The following is an 8412-nucleotide window of genomic DNA, read 5'->3' as shown; positions in this document are numbered from 1 at the left end:
AGGAGGTCGTGGAGAGGATGTGATCGCTGTTTGACCCGGAAGCTGGACCCGGAAGTCGGCGGCTCCTCACCCACTCCCCGCCCTTGGAAAGTACCTTCTGCCCAGCTTTCCCACACAAGGAACTGTTTTCCAGGACGCAGCTTTGAGAAAGCAATGTGGTGTTGAGACCATCCGGACTGAAAACGTGACTGAACCCAGTTAAAGCCTCTATATAAACTTTTTTTTTTTTTTTTTTTTTGCTGTACGCGGGCCTCTCACTGTTGTGGCCTCTCCCGTTGCGGAGCACAGGCTCCGGACGCTCATGCTTAGCGGCCATGGCTCACGGGCCTAGCCGCTCCGCGGCATGTGGGATCCTCCCGGACCGGGGCACGAACCCGTGTCCCCTCCATCGGCAGGCGGACTCTCAATCACTGCGCCATCAGGGAAGCCCTGTATAAACTTTTAAGATTCTGGCGGTCCGGTGCCGAGATTGCTCATTTTGCGGCCGCCAGAGACAAGCCTCCAATGTAAGTTTCCTTGCTCATTAAAGCTGCCACTTACCGATCTGGAGTGGCAGTCTCTCCCCGCCCTCTGTGTACAGGGGCCAGTTTCAGATTTCACCCCGGGGTGGGGTGGGGCGATTCCCAGAATTGTGAACCAACACCTGCTTTTCTCTCAGGATTAGCAATCTTTTTGATAGTTTTTGCAATCTAAATGCCAGTTTAGAGATTTAAATGTATTGACCTACGCCAACTTAGCCGCGAAATTTGCATCAGGGTCACTGTTTTCCTCCAGGACGTGGAGAAGTTTCTGGTCTTGGCCTGAACAGACATTAGGCTGAACAGCACATGCTAGTGAATTAGATCTTCTGCCCAAGGTGTGAATTAAGAGCAGGACTGGCTGCCGGTGAGACAACCGCCATCTACCCACCCCCCAGCCCTTGCCCAAAATAACAGAAGTGAGAGGCTGAACGAAGTAGCTGTGTTGCCTGCCTTGTGATTTATTTCTTAGTATTCACTTGTATTTTGCATGATTTATATTTCTATACATATAGCATATTTTCCCATGTCTATAAAGCTTTAGGAAGTGCCCTGGTGAATATGTGAATAAACTCTGCTTAGTCGGTTAGGTCCCCAGATGCCCTGGGACGTCTTGGGGGTGAGTGAATGGTGAGGAATTCAACCAGAACTGTTTGTGTGGCCATGCCCTTCCACTGAGACTGTTTGCACACCTTTTTCTTTAGCTAGGAAAATCATCTCATTTTCCCTTATATACTGTTGGTTTTCCGTAAGGCAAATTTATAGAAGTGAAATATTCCTGGTTATTTTAACATAAGGATGTGGATGGTACAGATCAACTTAGATCACTGCTCAGTTATCTTTGGCCAGAACAACTGCTTAATTTATTCTTCTTCCTCCAAGCAGAGTGCCAACCAGAGTGTCTCAAATCATTGGAGATTAAAGAATTCATGCTGGTTTTTAGACCTTTGGATATTTCACATATAAGACTTTCATCATTCATCAAAGGAAAAACACAATAAATTCAGGTTTAGCCTTCTGGCCTCCAAACTCAGAAATAGTTCAGGGTGTCCATGTCCTGTCTCTTTTTCCGTGAGTCTTAAATGTAGAGGGAGAGAAACTTAAGAGTTGAGTTTGTCAGATGAGGATTCAGTGATCGCAACCACAGCATGAAGTTTTCTGTTATTATTCCCATTTTGTGAGTGGGCAAATGGAGGCACACAAAGATCTAGAAATTTGTCTAACTTCAGAAAGCTAGAGAATGGTGCAGCCAGTGGTCAAATTCTTATCTGTCTCCTTGCCTGGTGGCAGGAAGAAGCATAGGCACCTGGTTATATTCTCCCAGTGTTTTAACTGTGATTTTCTCACCATTAGTGCATCATGATAGCAAGATACTGAGTCATGACCAACACTGCCATGGAATAAAGTAAGAGAGGCATGAGTTGTTTCTTGAAACTTTTGTTTCATTTATGTAATATAAACACACATATTCATGCACACCTTTTTGTGATAGAGACTGTCTCTATTTCTTCCTGTGATCATACTCAGAAATGAAACTAATTAAACTGCCGAACTACTCTCTTTTGGGGATTCTTTGTTATTCTATAAAGACCTCAGTTTATGGGTTTGAGAAACATTGTTTTGAGGCAAAGCAATTGCATTATGAGTTTTTTTCTCCAAATGCAGAGATTAATAGAACTATTAACTCATGTAATTCCGCACTGTAATATTCTGAAATTCCCCAGTGTGAATCTGCAAAAGACAGCTCTACGTCACTATTACAGTATTTATAATTTACTTTAAAATACTTCCGCATAGACAATGTGGTGAGTTTATATATGTGGACATGTGCATATGTACGGTGAGGGGAGGTTTGTTAACTTAAGAAATTAACGCTGGTGGTACGCTAACTGTGAATGCTCGTCTCAGAGATGGTGGATCCGCCCTTGAAAGAATCTAAGCCAGTGACTTCCAACCCTAGCTGTACATTAGCCTCTGAGACTTTTATAAAGAATTAATAGGTATAATATTTTATTTTTAAAATTATCATACAATAAGATTGACCTTTTCCTTTGTTGTTGTTGTATAGTTCTATGAGTGTTAATACATGTACAGATTTGTATACAACTCTCACAATCAGAACATAGAAGAGTTTCTTCACCCAAAAAACTCCCTTGTGTGTATTACGACCCCTTCAGGGTCCAGTGCCAATCTTGATTTGTTGAGAGGTTTTTAAAAAATACCAATGCCTAGGCTCTGCCCTCAGAGTTTCTGATTAAATTAGAGTGGGGTTGGTATTGGGGTCTTTATTTCAAAGTTTCTTCGGTGGCTCTAATGTGCTTCCAGGGCTGAGAAGCTGGTGCCCTTATCAGCCCACACTCCCGAGGCTGCTATCACAAGATCTTCCACTCACTTCAGCTCAAATCTGCAGTATGTGTTTAGTTGGGATCATGGATATTAAAGACTTTTTTTTTCATTGTAGAAATGAATGGTGCTCAAAATATGTGAGTGACCTGGAAGAAGTCTTGCCCAGGCACCTCCCCCCACCCCCCGCAGAGAGGACTGGGCACCTGGTGAGCCCATCACCCATTGCAGAAGACCATGGGCCTCGTCAAGGAAGATTGTCAGGTGCAGGATCTGACCAGACGTTTAGCTGAATTCTGTCCCTAGAGTATTATAGGATGTGCATGAGCAAATCCTTTATGCCTCATGGCTGTCTGGAGTGCCTAAAAGGATAGGTATCTGTGACTTCACTGAGACTTCAGAGAAGTTTGATGTCTGTCTCTGCTTACCTCTAAATGTTTGCTTTGCAAATTTGGTCTGAGACTTGATTTCTTTGTAATTTACCATCCGATAGAGAGACGTTGGGGGAAAACATTACGCTTTCCAACTTCTAACTTTTAAAGCAGTAGTTCTCAGTCTTAGCTGTACATTAGAAATGCCTGGGGAAATTTTAAATCCTGATACCCAGACTACAGCCTACTACAATTATTTCAGAGTCTCTGGGAGTGGGATCCAGGTATCACTATTGATACTTTTGAAATTCCTCAGATATGTAGCTAAGGCTGAGAACCACTGTATTAGAGGCCACTGATATCTGGCAAAAATAATCTAATAATTTTGAACAAATAAATTGGCTTAAATTTATTCAACTCATTAAGTTGAACTCTGTCTTCCCTCACCTGCACATCTGGGCCTGGCTTCCAGCTGAGCAACTGGCTGGATGCTTATTTATACCATGTAGCTGCACATTGCCTTCACCACTGGCCTCTCTGCTTGGAGCCATAAATACCCTTAGAAGATGTATTAGTTGTCTACTATTGTGTAACCATTTACTCCAAAATCTAAAATGATAAACATTTATTATTTTGTAGTTTGTGTGAGCCAGGCATCTAGGAATGACTTATCTGGGTAGTTCTGGCTCAGGGTTTCTAGTGAGGTTACAATCAAGTTGTAATCTGAAGGCTTGACAGGGACTGGAGGGTCCACTCTAAACTCACTCATGTGGCTGTTGCCAAGAGGCCTCAATTTCTTGCCACATGGGCGTAGGTCTCAACATAAGGCTGTCTGAATACCCTTATGACATGGTAGCTGGCTTCTAAGAGACGGCACAGAGGAAGCTGCATTGTCTTTTTTGACCAAATTTCTGAGTCACACACCATCAACCCCCTTTAATTTTATTTGCTAGAAGCCAGTAACTAAGTCTAGCCCACGATCAAGGGAAGGGAAACTACACTCCACCTTTTGAAGGAAAACTGTCAGATCTTGTGGACAAATCTTAAAACCACCACAGAAGATAATTGGATAGGGCTAAGGGAATATAAAATGTGCTTACATTGTCTTTATGAAAAAAAAAGTCGAATTCCACTAGGATGCATCAACTTAACAGTAATCAGACACCTACAGAATGCAAAAAACTCTCGGAGTTGAGATCACAAATTTCATGATTGTTAATGTATTAATGGGCAGCCACGGCAATTGCTTCCCGTACGTAAGTCTTAAGAAGGAGAAAGAACACACCAGACCAAAAGAAGTCATCTCATCTTGCTCGAACCCCGGTTTTACAGTGAATCAGTTCTTTAAGAGACATGTACTTTATGGGGAATGCTATGCATGTTGTTAACAGATAAACAGAAATGACGTTTAATTTCAGGCTCCATTAGTGAGAACAAGGGAATAGTGAGAATGGTGAGAACAAGGTCAGCCAAGATGGTAAAGGACAAAAGTACTTCATTTCCAATCACTTAAAATAGTGTACAAATGCAGCAGCTAGGATAATGTTGAGTGCTTGCCAACTTAAAATAGAAGGGATTATAGGAAAGAACTAGGAAGCCTTGATACCAGAAAATCTCAAAATGCTGTTTTCTATTGAAATAATTGTTTTTACAGCAAGCATTTGGATCATCTAGACTAGATATCTACAGTCTATAGGCTGAATCTGGCCTGCTGTTTATGTAAATGAAGTTTTATTGGAACACAGCCATGCTCATTCCTTTACACATTTACCCTGGCTGTTTTCACAGCAGCAAAGCTGAGTAGTTGCAAAAGAGGTTCTATGGCCCACACTACCCAAATATTTACTATTTGGCCCTTTACAGAAAAAGTTTGCCAATCTTATAGACTCAAGATGGGGATATATGAGCATTATTAACTTCATTACAGTAATCCCAAAGCTTTTATGATAGATTCTCTGGGCTTAGAGACAGATCTAAGAGAAAAAATGATGATCAAAAACTGGCAAAAAGCCTGCCATTATTTATTAAAACTTGCTACATTTAGCGCAATATGACTAAAAGTTAATGAGAGTATTTCCTCTCATCCCATAAGTAAAAATGTAATCTGGAAGTAAGTCAGTACTCTTTAGTATGTAATTGATAGAAAAGAACCTTAAACTGGTTTCATGAAAAAGAGGGAGAGACATTTATTGGCAAATAAAATTAAAGGGAGTCAGAACCTGGGAATTTGAACACCATTCTTCTCTTTCTTTATGATTCTGTCTTCCTTTCCCACCTTTCCTGCGCTCCCCCCTACACCCCAATCCTGTTCCTCTTTCTCTGTTAGCTTCAGTTTTTCTGCTGCAACTGAGTTTTCTCCATGTCATAAGGAGTGTGACTCCTGGAAGCTCCAAATATATGATTCCTGTCATCACTAGAGCAGCCAAGAGATCATTTCTCTTATCTAACCTCAGTATAGAAATCCCAGAAGATGAGGTACAATGATTGGTTTGGGACCCACTCCAGTGGTTACAGGGTTAAGCCTTTCTACAGATGAAGAACAGAAGAGGAAATGGTGTGAAGACAAAACGACAAGCAATGGATGGACACAGCCTACTCCATAGTACCAACTGGCCCTGCCGTAATAGTGACAAGACCCAAGGAAATTCTAAGAGGATATCCCATCTCTTCATTGGCTTAGGCGTGGCTCTTGTAAATCGTAATTACTTAATATATTCTGATTTGAAAACCTCTCTAGGTTTCACAACTCCATTCACTTGTTTCTCAAGAAATTCTTTATTCTTCATGCTATACTTGATGCTTCATAGAAGATAGACATACAGTGTTACGTTTTCCTTTGACCATATCTTTCTCAGGGCAAATAATTCCAATTTCTTGGTTCTTCCTCAAGACCCTATGGCTGAGAGTTCACTCGTTTTTGTTTGTTGTTTATTTTGTTTGATTTTTTTTTTACTTCTGTAACATTTGTTTTTGCCAAATTTAAAACACATCTTCTTAGTATATGAAACTCAGAATGTGACAGTGGGTAATGATCCATACAACCCTGGCTATATTTAGAATTAACATTGGAATCAGATTCGCCCGGGAAGAAATCCTAGCTCTGTGACTTACGTGTTGTATGATCTTTAAATAATACTCTCATTTCATAGATGAGGATTATAAGATTTCATTTAGTTAATATTTATTGAAGTGCTTGGGATATCAACAATGAACAAGAGAAGTAAGTTCTCCACCCTCACAGAACATGTATGTCAAGGAGAGTATAGACACATTGATAGACTATTTCCATGTACTGTGGGAGGTACTGTGATATGAAACACAGGATGCTATAAGGGGACATAGAAAAGATATTCAGCCTAGACAGGGATGGGGGTGAGAAGTAGACACTTCCCAGAATTGGTATTAAGGTGAGACCTAAAGCAATGAGCCAGGGAAAGGAGAGGAGAGTGAATAGTGATTGAACAGTGTTTGGGGGTAGCAAATTTATCATAATAGAGGAGAGCATGGTGATTTAAAGGAACTGAACGTTAGTCAAGTATTAGTCAGGAATCTTCAGGTGGTGAGTGGCAGAAATGCATTTCCAACTGGCTCAACTGAAAAAGTAGAATTTACTGGCTCATTAATCAACCTGTGGGTCTACTTGGCTGGCATCAGGGATAGCAAGACATAAAGACTAAAAAAATGACACAGTTCTCTTCATCTCTGCCCCTGCCTTTTGCTTGTCTTTGCAGGTGAGGTTTATTCTCTACTTCTGTAGATTATTTTCTCCACACAACTGAGAAAATAGATACCAAGTGATGTGAATTTACAAACGGTAGCTTTGCTATCGAAAAGGAAGGAGAGGTGCTATTTTCCATTTGCTCCAGGCTGCAAAGATGTCAGTAATTGTGCAGGGTCTGAGGTTTACCTTACAAGCTAACAAGTTAGCCTGTCATAGTTACATGGATGCTGGCAGAAGACTCTAGACTGCTGGCTCAAAGACATGTAACTCTCATGGCACAGCGGGGCAACGTGTGAGCTTACTGTTCACATCAGTTCCCCCTTGGTCTCCTAGCATCATGGGGATGATGTGGAGCATCCCAGGTAGATGTTGCACCCAGAGTGGACTTGCGTCACCCCTAAGGCTCTCTGATCTTAAGAAACTTTCGATCTTAGAGAGGGACTGCTAGCAAACCTGCTCAAATTTCACCCTGCAGGGAGACATTATCTTTATTATTCTAGCCAGGGAACAAAAATGTCCTCTGACCCACAGGGAGTTACTACCTCTAATGTCTGGCTGTTTGATAGGCAAATATCCTTGAAAAGATAGTCCAGGATAAAAGCTGTCACAATATGTGTAGAAACACCACGGAGAATTGCCCTCCAACCAAAATCCCAGGGAAGGAATTGAATTGGTGTGTCTTGGGTCACCTGCCCATCTTGGATCAAGCACTTTGTCCCAGGATATGGGGTAATATTATTGGCTCTGGTCAAAATCAACTTCTCACCCAAAGACAGGAGTCAAGGCCGGTTACTAAGACAATGGTGCTTGACAAAGATGAGTCATATTTATTATGATTCAGAATTAGAGTACAAATTATAAGGCTGAAGAAGTAAGATGGGTTATGAAGAACTATGTAGTCATATTAAGGAGTTTGGAACCTTTCCTATGTGCAATAGGGATTTATTAAATAATTTTATAATGGGGGGTAGTGTTAGTGTTATCTTTAGAAATATCACACTGGCACAGATTTTAGGGATAGGAGAGGGTAAATGAGGAGACAAATTAGGGGACTATTACAATAGTCCAGGTAACAGATAACAAGGACCTGAGCCAGGACAGTAGGGATGAAAAAAATGGGCAAATGTAAAGATATTTTGGTAGCATCAATAGGGAGAGAAGACAGAATCAAGGACAAACTTTGCTTCTGTTTTGGGAAACTTAAGTGAATTGAGATTCAGAACCTAGAAAGAGAAGTAAGTTTTAGGAAGGAAAGAAGGCAAATTCAACTTTGAAAATTATAAATTTAAGGTAGGACGGGTCATAGAAAGCTTAGGTTGAGGAGATGGATTGGGAGACATGTCCAAGACATGACAGAGAAGTAGGCTAGATAGAGAAAAGGCTCCAGGACAAAAGCTGAAAAACAGGTATTTTAGGGGCAGGCAGAAGAAGAGATACCTGAAAAAAAAAAAAAAAAAAA

This window comes from Aethalodelphis obliquidens, unplaced genomic scaffold (genome assembly GCF_003676395.1).
Source record: "Aethalodelphis obliquidens isolate GAN/ISIS:26980383/991018 unplaced genomic scaffold, ASM367639v1 scaffold1, whole genome shotgun sequence".
Taxonomy (NCBI): domain Eukaryota; kingdom Metazoa; phylum Chordata; class Mammalia; order Artiodactyla; family Delphinidae; genus Aethalodelphis; species Aethalodelphis obliquidens.
The sequence above is the reverse complement of the archived record's forward strand: the minus strand, read 5'-3'. Positions refer to the sequence as shown.